The sequence below is a fragment of the Sinocyclocheilus grahami genome, unplaced genomic scaffold (assembly GCF_001515645.1).
Source record: "Sinocyclocheilus grahami isolate Dianchi unplaced genomic scaffold, SAMN03320097.WGS_v1.1 scaffold218.1, whole genome shotgun sequence".
NCBI lineage: Eukaryota > Metazoa > Chordata > Actinopteri > Cypriniformes > Cyprinidae > Sinocyclocheilus > Sinocyclocheilus grahami.
The window spans coordinates 1,332,651-1,343,048 of record NW_015505397.1 but is presented as its reverse complement, the minus strand read 5'-3'; positions in this window follow the sequence as shown (position 1 = coordinate 1,343,048).

Genomic DNA, 10,398 nt, shown 5'->3' with positions numbered 1-10,398 from the left:
CCACCATTATTTTCCAGCACTGCCTTAACCCTCTTGGGCATGGAGTTCACCAGAGCTTCACAGGTTGCCACTGGAGTCCTCTTCCACTCCTCCATGACGACATTGGTCTGAGCACTGACAGACTGACCCCCCCACCCCTTCAACCTCTGCAGCAATTCTGGCAGCACTCATACGTCTATTTCCCAAACACAACCTCTGGATAGGACGCTGAGCACGTGCACTCAACTTCTTTGGTCGACCATGGCGAGGCCTGTTCTGAGTGGAACCTGTCCTGTTAAACCACTGTATGGTCTTGGCCACCATGCTGCAGCTCAGTTTCAGGGTCTTGGCAATCTTCTTATAGCCTACGCCATCTTTATGTAGAGCAACAATTATTTTTTTCAGATCCTCAGAGAGTTCTTTGCCATGAGGTGCCATGTTGAACTTCCAGTGACCAGTATGAGAGAGTGAGAGTGATAACACCAAATTTAACACACCTGCTCCCCATTCACACCTGAGACCTTGTAACACTGAGTCACATGACACCGGGGAGAGAAAATGGCATTATATTATATATATAATCAACTAGACTAGAGGTCCTGATGTGATCAGAAGCAGGTGAGACACTTGTGTAAAATTTTCTAACAGAGGTCCCACAATCATGGAAATTTTGGAAATATTATGGAATTTTAAAATCATACTTTCCAGGCCATGGGAATTAATCTTGAAAGTCATGGAAATTTCACACACTGTGCACTAAATATGCTCTAAAATATTTCATCGGGTCGATGTTCTTGTATCAAATTAATCTTGCTCATGAGCCATAGTGATTGTCTGATTTGTGTGCGAATTGTTCTTTTCGAGTTGCTTCTTTTCAATGAAACTGATTCACAAAATTGCTCTAAATGATTAATTAGTGAATCATCATCCAGTAATCACAAGTGACTGGAAAGGTCATGGAAAAGTCACAGAAATTCACTGGTCAAAAAGTATGAGAACCCAGTGCTAAGTGTATAACTCTTGGAATTTTTTTTTTTTGTGGCTTTGTTACTCCTGAATGTTAAGGCTGATTTGTGGAGATTGTTTTTCTTTTTATCCTGTCCCTTTAATTCGTTCTCTTGTCTTTCCCCCTCTCCTTCTTTCAGTCCCCGCTCGCTGCTTGTAGCGGCAGTATTGATTACCCGTGTCTTTGCTTTTGCAGCTTTGGGCTATTGATCTTTGGCTGAGGCTCTGCACACACACACACACACACACACACACACACACACACACAGTCGTATTGTCTCTGTTTGAGATGGCTTGCTCTGAGATGGTACGAGAGGAAGAGCTGTGGGTTAATGAGTCTGTCTTGGCAATGTGTTTGGCTGTGAGTTTCTCTGTGTTTAATGCCTCCATTCTGTTCTACAATTAACATCAATCACTTCAGCTCAATATAGTCTGAGTCAGACAAAGACTCGAGACCAGCTGTGTGTGTGCGCACATGTGGGCTCTTGGCTTCTCTACCTGCTTACAGAGTCACTGCAATACAAAATACACACTGATATTAACATGCCAAGCATATTGCAGATTCATATTGCAAATTTAGGCCTTATAATGACAATCAATCTGAAATCAATCTGATTTCCAGAACACTCCATTAGTCAGCAAAACAATAGTCCCATTCCAAATATCCACCATAGGTTGTGTCAATCTGACAGGTCAGCAACTATAAAAATCTGTGTTTGGACTTAAAGGATTACTTACAGATCAGATAGAGGACTGTGGCCTATGGGTGTTTGTGCTTGCTTATTTTGACATCTTGTCTAGTCCATTTTCACTCATTGTTAGAGCCATAAATTACATATTTTCTGTATATTAAGATATGTATATTATTATCATGTGTATATTTTGAATATGTATACTGTATCACATGACTATAGGCAATTTTATTCATAATACGTATGTGTGAGTAAACGTAAAATGTTTTGAATTAGAAGGAAAAGGAAGGGGTTTGGTACTAAACCATCTTTTGGTCATTGAAATGGTCAAACAAAATTTGATAAAATAAACTATTTGAAGTTTGACAGTGTAAATAGTTCTTAAGTTAGATTTTTGTTTTTGTAACTTAGGAAACGAAAAGTAACCTGTTATGCTGCAAGTTTATGGTTTTACACATCGCCTGTGGAAATGGTGAAGAATGGAAAAAAGCTTTTATTTCACAATTATACTCATTACATTCAGACTGATGAATCACACTTTTTAAGATCCACATTGTCTCTCTGGACAATGGTTCCCTCACGTTATGTTTTTGAAATGTATACTATGTTGGTTTTATTGTATGTTTTTGTTCCGATGGTTTTTAGTGGACAAAGTCTCACAGGTGAAAAAAGGGGTGAATCTGCAAAGTCTGACTTATTAAAAACGTCCGTATGTTGTAAAACTAAACTTATGTTCTTTCTTGTGTTTTCAAACAGGAGAAACATCTCAGTTTGATCGCACCTTCACGGTCAGGGTCGTAAGATTTTCAAAGGCCAGGATGATGATCATCGTGGGTCTGGTCTGGAAATAACAGTCCCTCTGTGGTGAGGTTAGTCCGCAGGTTACCAGTAAAGTGCTTTTTAAACCGCACAAGGAAACTGCACATGTCTTTTTAAAGATCTGTGGTTGACAGATATGAAACCAGATTGGACGAATTTGGCCTTCCATTAATGCAAAATGGTTCCAAACCTTCTGGTCTCTCGGTTAACCTGTCTGACCTGACCTAAACTGAATTAAGATCTGTGGCAACACAGTTGGGGTTTTTGGGGGGGTTGTAGTATTGTTCCAGCGCAGCGTGGTGATTGTAATTCACGGTCTCATGTTTCTCATTAGGGCCGCACTTGATAGAAAGGCTTTTGAACTAGCGCGTCACATCTCATCATAAAGTCGTTATCTGCAATGAAACCCCTTTTATCAGTGACTCACTAAATCTAAACTGTCCTCCAATGTGTAAATGTATGAGATACATTATTGAGTGTCTTTGATGACGGGCCCTGGCGAAACCGTCAAGTGCCGCAGAACTGCGGAATTTGCGCGGCGCTTTGAAATGAGAACTTGTTAGCCACTTGTACCGCAAGCGAGGACAGCTGCGAGGGGAATGGGGCAGGAATTAATTACTGCAAGACGTGTGTGTGTGTGTGTGTGTGATGTCATCGCGAGGAGATGAAGGAGACCGGGGTGAGCGAGCAAGAATAAGAGATTAAATATTGGTTTTATTAGCGACGATGTAGGTGGCGGGGTGCCGACTCTTGGGCTTGGAGATCAATCCGTGCTTCACTTTGTGTTTGGAATCCATCACGGCTGTATTGGTGATGAGGGATAACTTTACTTTTCTCGCTGCGGTGCAGTTCTTGTAAAAAGAGTGCGAAATGTTGAATGTGATCACTTCAACACGACACCGGTGACATGGAGCAGTGTACGCTCCTCTCAAGTGCTGTGAAAGCATTCGAGAGCAATACTCGCCAATGTTCTTTCACTGACTGTTATAGTCAATACTGTATATTTATAGATATAAAGATAGGTCTTTGATAATGTGCCAAAAAAATCACATACAGCTGAAGTTTGTAATTGTTCTCAACCTCATTTGCAGAAACAGCTGTAAGGCACTTGGTGGTTGATTTCACAGAAGAGTATCACTGATTTCACAAAGTCGCTCTGTTTGTTTGAGAAGCCTGATGCAGCAACACTGACTCTACCAGTGGTGTTTGGGGCAGGACTGTTTGCCAACCAATGGAAAATGTGTTTGGGAAACCTGTTTGAAAACCATAATTTTTGACGTTCTTTTTTGGTCTGGTGAAGAAATTACATGCATCAGCTAAAAAGTCATAACACACCCTATATATTTTTGTAAATTCGTGTTTCTGGTCTTGTGAAAATTATTGCAATTTATATTTTGTATGTTTGTCTTTCATCGAAATGTATTGACTTTTCAGTCACTCTTATTTTTCAGCCACCTGTCATATAGAAACACTTTTTAAGAAGTCAAGTCCCAACTTGAATGTGTTGTGAGTAAAAATTAAGACTTTTTGATTTAGATTCTTGCTTTCTACTCTGAAAAAGAGAGAAGATCTCAATAATGTCACAATCTGTGCTCAAGAGCCAGAGACCTCAATCTACATTAATTTTATAGCTCTATTAAATGAGGCAAATGCAGATCAACTGCTTCAGTGCAACCAACGGCCCAATCCACAGCATGCTTGGACGTCGGTGTGAATCTGACAGTGACCTGTCATATAGAGACACCTTTTATGAAGTCAAGCCATGACCAAAATATGCATTGAAGAATATCTAGATCACTTTTGAAAACAACATTTTATGTGTCTTGTTTCTCTTTGTGAGTAAAAATTAAGAATTTTAAGATTATCAACAACAACCTCAATGTTGCAATCTGTTCTCAGATTTGCCAAGATACCAAAGTCTGCAATCAAAAGTCAGAGATCTCAATGTGAAACCCAATATTTCTCATAAAATGATGTATGCTCCTTCAAATTCATTGTACAGCTCTAGACTCTTAGTAGATGACAACTAGTGACCTATTTGTGTCTGTTTTTATTTCTCCCAAGAAATCTTAGGACATCTAACATCTTACATCATACTTGAAGTCTCCCGTGCTGTAAAAGAGCAACTTTTGTGCAATAGCACCTTCCTTTGGGATATCACCACTGTATACATGTACAACAAAGTTTGGGTTGAAGGAGGCAAATGCAGATCAACTGGTTCAATGCGACTAACGACCCAATCGGCAAAGCCTTTGGACGTTGGTGCGAATCTGACAGGAGCAGTGTGTCCTCGCAGGTAGTGGCTTACTTGTGCTGCCAGGTCCAATGAATGTCAACTATGAGTTTAATTCACAAAGCTCCGTTAGCAAATGCAAACGTCTTTTCGCCGCAAATACCAGCAACTGGAGTAAATTTATTCCTGAAGTTCCTGGCTTAGAGAGCTAACATTCCCCAGCAAACACAAGAGTTCTAATGTTTGCCGTTGGCTTCAGAAAACGGAGTGACAAGCCAAATGAACTTGTCTTAATGGAGGAGAACACAGCGAACGCTGCCAACAATTACTAACAGGTATGGCACTGCGGCCCAGGAGCGCGGCGGTTGTTGGTGTTTGTTGGAGGGATTTTGGGGTCAGTACACAGGGAGCTGCAGGGCTCAGATCCTGGAACTCATTCTCCTCGACTCTCAGGAAAAGCACAGGCGTAGATGGTTAACAGGTAATTGTATAATTAGCAGCAGGTATTGTTTTTGAATGGCTGACTGACTCTGACATGTGTCCGCTGACAGAAACAGCAAACTTACATCATCGTCTTGCCCTGCCCAGCTGAAATGGAAGCATTTGTCCTCTGCTGGAATGGAGAAACTCATGTTTCGTGCAATTTCCCGGCGATGCATTCAGGGAAGGAGATCATATCCTGGAAATCATACATACCATATGAGTACTCAGATTTTTGCTTTCTGCCATTTCATTGGTAATGTCTGGGGTGGGATCAGGGAATGACACATACAGGCCATAGCATCCATTGTAATACTTATAAATTTATTTATTTAATTTTTTGGGAAAAATCACCCCCCCCCCCCCCCCAAATGCATGCATAAAATATCCTTACTATTTGACATATCTTGACAGAAAGACATTATATAACACCTGGCGTTAACATGCATTTTCAGTTACTGGATCACAATTGGATTACACTTTACCATGTTAAAGTCTAGTTGTAAATGTACCTAAGAAGCATTTTGATCAGGGTCAGTTTGCACAAGATGTTCATAAGTTGTTTCTTGAATTGGAACGCAAGTTTTGTTTGGTTGCACCATTTGTTCTTAAGGCAGCACATGGCTAGTCGGTCTTAAGCCATTCATCAAGTAATGTGTAGTCGCTTAATACGATGTTTACCCTCAATGATCCAATAGCAGCTTTCAAATACGTGAGCAGTTGTTGTGTTGAAATGCAGTGAATTTCAGTTTATTCTTGATTACAAATTATTTTGCCTCATGTAACTAATGAAAATACATTTCCATTGAAATAGGATGCTACTTAATCATGAATAACATAACAGGTATTTTTATATGTAAATGACAGTCAGAAACTGTATTTGAAATTAATAAGGATCAATAAATAAATACTGATACCAAAAAACACATTTATTTATTATGATTGATTTTATTTGACATGCATGACATAGACTGATGAGTCGGATGACGTCTCATCCCTTTTGAACACTACTTGTGACTAAGATCTTTAGTGTTCCACTAACCTGCTGCGCAGCAGTAACCAGACAGACTCCAGACAATGCCTTTGAATATTCTTTAATCACAGCCAGGAGGACTTCACACCAATCACAGAGAATCACACCAACAAAAAGAATACAACAGTTTATATAGCATAGGTGCCTGGCAAAAATGACATGATTTATGACATCGTTTTTCTCTACACAAACATTTTTAGTAGTGCCTAAGTTGTAACTTAGTGCCCCTTTTTGTCAAAACTAAGTTGTAACTTGCACACAGCTGTTGCAACAGGCCATAGATCATTAAAAAATATTTTGGTGGTCTTTAAATTTTGGATTTTGCTTGACAACTGCTATCGAATCTTTATCCAATCACTCTGATTTTGCATTTCAGTTTCAATAAAAGGATAAAAAAATATCCAAATACTATCCGGATGCAAAATGCATTTTCATTCCAGGTGTAAAGGGAGACAGTTTTCTCCACTTTGTGCCTCTCAGACTTCTCTTCGGTGCTAAATCTATCAGAAGTTTGCAAAACAGGTGACAGCACGTTTCAGAGCAAGCTTAAACCAAATGCATTGGTAATGAAGTGAACAAATGAGCAAGCGGTAATCGTACCGTAACGAGCAGCCACTCACCTGCCTGTCAGCAAATCAATTACGTCAACTAATTAAGAACCAAGCTGAAAAGATTTATAACATGTTCTTTAAAACTTTTCAGATCGTTCCAATGCCAATGGACCAGGAGCGGACGCAGTCTCCTCTGTATGACCCCGAGTGAGTGTGTTTGAAATGTGTTTGTGTGTGTGTATTGTCAGTGTGTTCCAGATTGTCCTGACATATGCTCTGTGTGTTTATTATGAGACCGATGCATATGTGTGTGGATTGTGATGGCATGTGTTGCAGGTGTGTGTGTGTGAGGTGTATGGTATGATTGTGTATATTTGGAATATGAGGTCAGGTTTTCAGTCCGTGCTGATGGCGAGAGCAGATGTGGTTTGGGTTGGATTCTGAATTTTCTGGATGTCATTTTTTCTCTTCCTCACCTTTTTTTGCTTCCCTCTTCGTCTTTCAGGTTATAATCTTATTCTTCTTTTTTCACCTCGTTTTTTTCCTCTCCTTTCCATCATTTTGGTGCTTTGCAGAAGAGGAACTGTACTGTTTACAAAAGCCTTTAATGTGCTGTGTAATTACTCTTGGCTACAGCTTTCTTCATTAGTCATGTCAATAAAGCACCTTATAATCACCAGGGAGAATGAGGCCAGAAACAAACTCGCAGACATGACGCCTGACCAATGTGTTGAGGGCATGAAGTGCTTAACATATTACTGCAGCGGTAACAAACCTCAGTACTCAAGGGGCTGATAGAGTTTCTATCAGATGTCTGTAATTAAACCAAATGTGTGGTTATTTAGGTAGCTAACAAGTCAACAGTGGAACTAAGTTTGACTTGTTCAACCAAAGTAGAAGACTGTGGTAGAAATTCCCCTACTCACCTGACTTAAGTCAACTTGGGGCATCTCTGTTGACACTTACAAATTTATACTCTTTAGTGACAACCTGCTGAGTCAGGTGGTGTCTCATCCCTTTTGAACACTATTACTTGGATCTTTAGTGTTCCACTAACCTGTCAGTAACCAGACAGACTCCAGACAATGCCTTCGAAAATGCATACCAATCAGAGAGAATCACACCAACAAAAAGAATACAACAGTTTATATAGCATAGGTGCCTGGCAAAATGGCATGATTCATGACATTTTTCTCTAATATAATTGATTCTTCTTATGTGCAACTCAATGAGTTGTTATGGTTATTATTATATTGAGACAGATAGCCACCTTGTCCATATTGCATCTGTTATTGCAACACTGTAACTAGCATTGGCTAAAGTGTTGGTACATTTTGTTCTCAAAAGCATACATATTTTAAGCCTGCAAGAAAATGATAGTTATGCTTAATTAAAAATTTCCTTCAAGACTCTGTCTACTTTAGCACCCCTTGTTGACAGTTGTGTTCTGACGCGTTTCAGGATGCAGTGACATTTGAAATTGATCTTACATAGCTTGACCTGTTTGAGTTCTGGATTATGTTTTGATTTAAGAATGAGGGTGAGACAGCTTCTTTAAATCCTGTTCTTTTCTTTTTTTTTGTTAATTTTCAGCAGCCGTTACTTCAGTATTAAGTGTCACATGATTATGATAATGAAATCATTGTACAATGCTGACTAAATGTTTTGCAAGAAGTCTCTTCTGCTCTCCAAGGTTGCATTTATTTGATCAAAATACAGAAAAAATGTTAATATTTTGAGAATTTTTTTTTACCATTTACAATAACTGTTTTCTATTTGAATATAATTAATTTAATAATAATAATAATAACAGCAAATAATTTAATAATAATGTAATTTATTCCTGTGATCAAAGCTGACTTTTCAGCATCATTACTCCAGTCTTCAGTGTCACATGATCCTTCAGAAATCATTCTAATATGCTGATTTGCTGCTCGAGAAACATTTCTGATTATTCTCAATGTTGAAAACAGTTGTGCTGTTTAATATTTGTGTGGTAATTGAGATACATTTTTTTCCAGGATCCTTTGATGCATAGAAAGTTCAAAAGAACTGTATTTTAAATCTTTTGTAACAATGTCTTTACTGTCACTTTTGATTAATTTAATGAGCATATACTGTATATCTATTACATTTTTACATTTAAATTTCCTATTTATAAATTAGGTTGACATTTGATGTACTGGCAAATTTATGCTGATTTAAGTAAAATAAGCATACTGCAATGGTACTGAGAATTATCATTGAGAATAATAGTAAATAAAAAAGTCATTTTCTGTTGGTCTATAGTCATTGGTCTATAGCCAACCCTGAAACAACATACAGAACTACCAAATTTTGCTATAAGTTTGATTGCATCATATAATAATTGCTGTTAATAGTGTTATCATCTGTTTGATTACGTCTTTAATTGATTTTTCCGTACATTTCTGCCATATGTACATTGACTGACAGTCACCACTGATAAGCTACCACTAAATATTGTAGAAACTTAATTTGCTGTAAAGTTGCTTTGCAATGATTTGTATCGTGAAAAGCGCTGTACAAATAAACTTGAATTGAATTGAATTTATAATTATATTAAAAAACAACAGACATGTATGTCCTCTTTTAAACAACCAAAGTAAAGGTCTGTGTATGTGTGTATCTACTTATCCATTTTTTGAGGACAAATGTTTATGTAAGATAAATCTGACAAAAATTCCTTTTGGGGACATCCTCATTTGGAAAAATATGAAAATTAAGCAAATAAAGTTTTGTTTGTAAAAATTCAGAAAGTTTTCTTTTAGTGTACGATTAAGTTTGGGTTAGAGTATTTTTACCTATAGCTGTACATAAAAACAAAGTCTATGGAATGTACCCATTTGGACTAAGTAAATGTGAATGCGAGTTAGTGTACGTGTACGTGTATGTGTGTGTTGACACGTGCCCCTTTCATTGACTCTTCCACAATCACTTACCACTCCACAGATTATAGGGGCTTTACTATGGATCTCTTTCAGTCTGTCTTTCTGCTCGCTGATGGCCGGACGCAATTCTCTACCGTCAACACAGCTGCGATCTAAAGTACCGAACGATGCTTGTCGAGGCTTTAAAATTGGATCAAGCAGAATTCACTGTGTTGTTTTAGACATGTTCCTGATCCCACTCGTAACTCTGGGCTTTAGACGTGTCTCCACGCTCCACTCCGTGACCTTTGAATCTTTACCCCTGTCCCCAGAGATCCGAGAGCTCTCGTTTGTCCAACAAATACTACAACAAATTAAGCAGCATTAGAATAGTGAAGCCTGATGTCCGTCTGCGTTTCATTAGCGTGGCTCTCTAACATGTTCCATCTGGAAGGGCTGCCGCGAGCTCCCTCTTGCCCAGTGTGGTGTGGCCCGGCCTGGGTCATGATGCCCCCAGACCCCCCAGCCGCACATGGCTTTTTGTCAACTTTAATTTCACCTGAACTCAATACCAAGTACTTCCAAGGCCAATATCTCTGACACCAGTACAAATAATTAAATTAAATGAACATTTCTTTGTGTACATGTATGTATGTGTATATATATATATATATATGTATGTATATATATATATGTATGTATATATATATATATATAT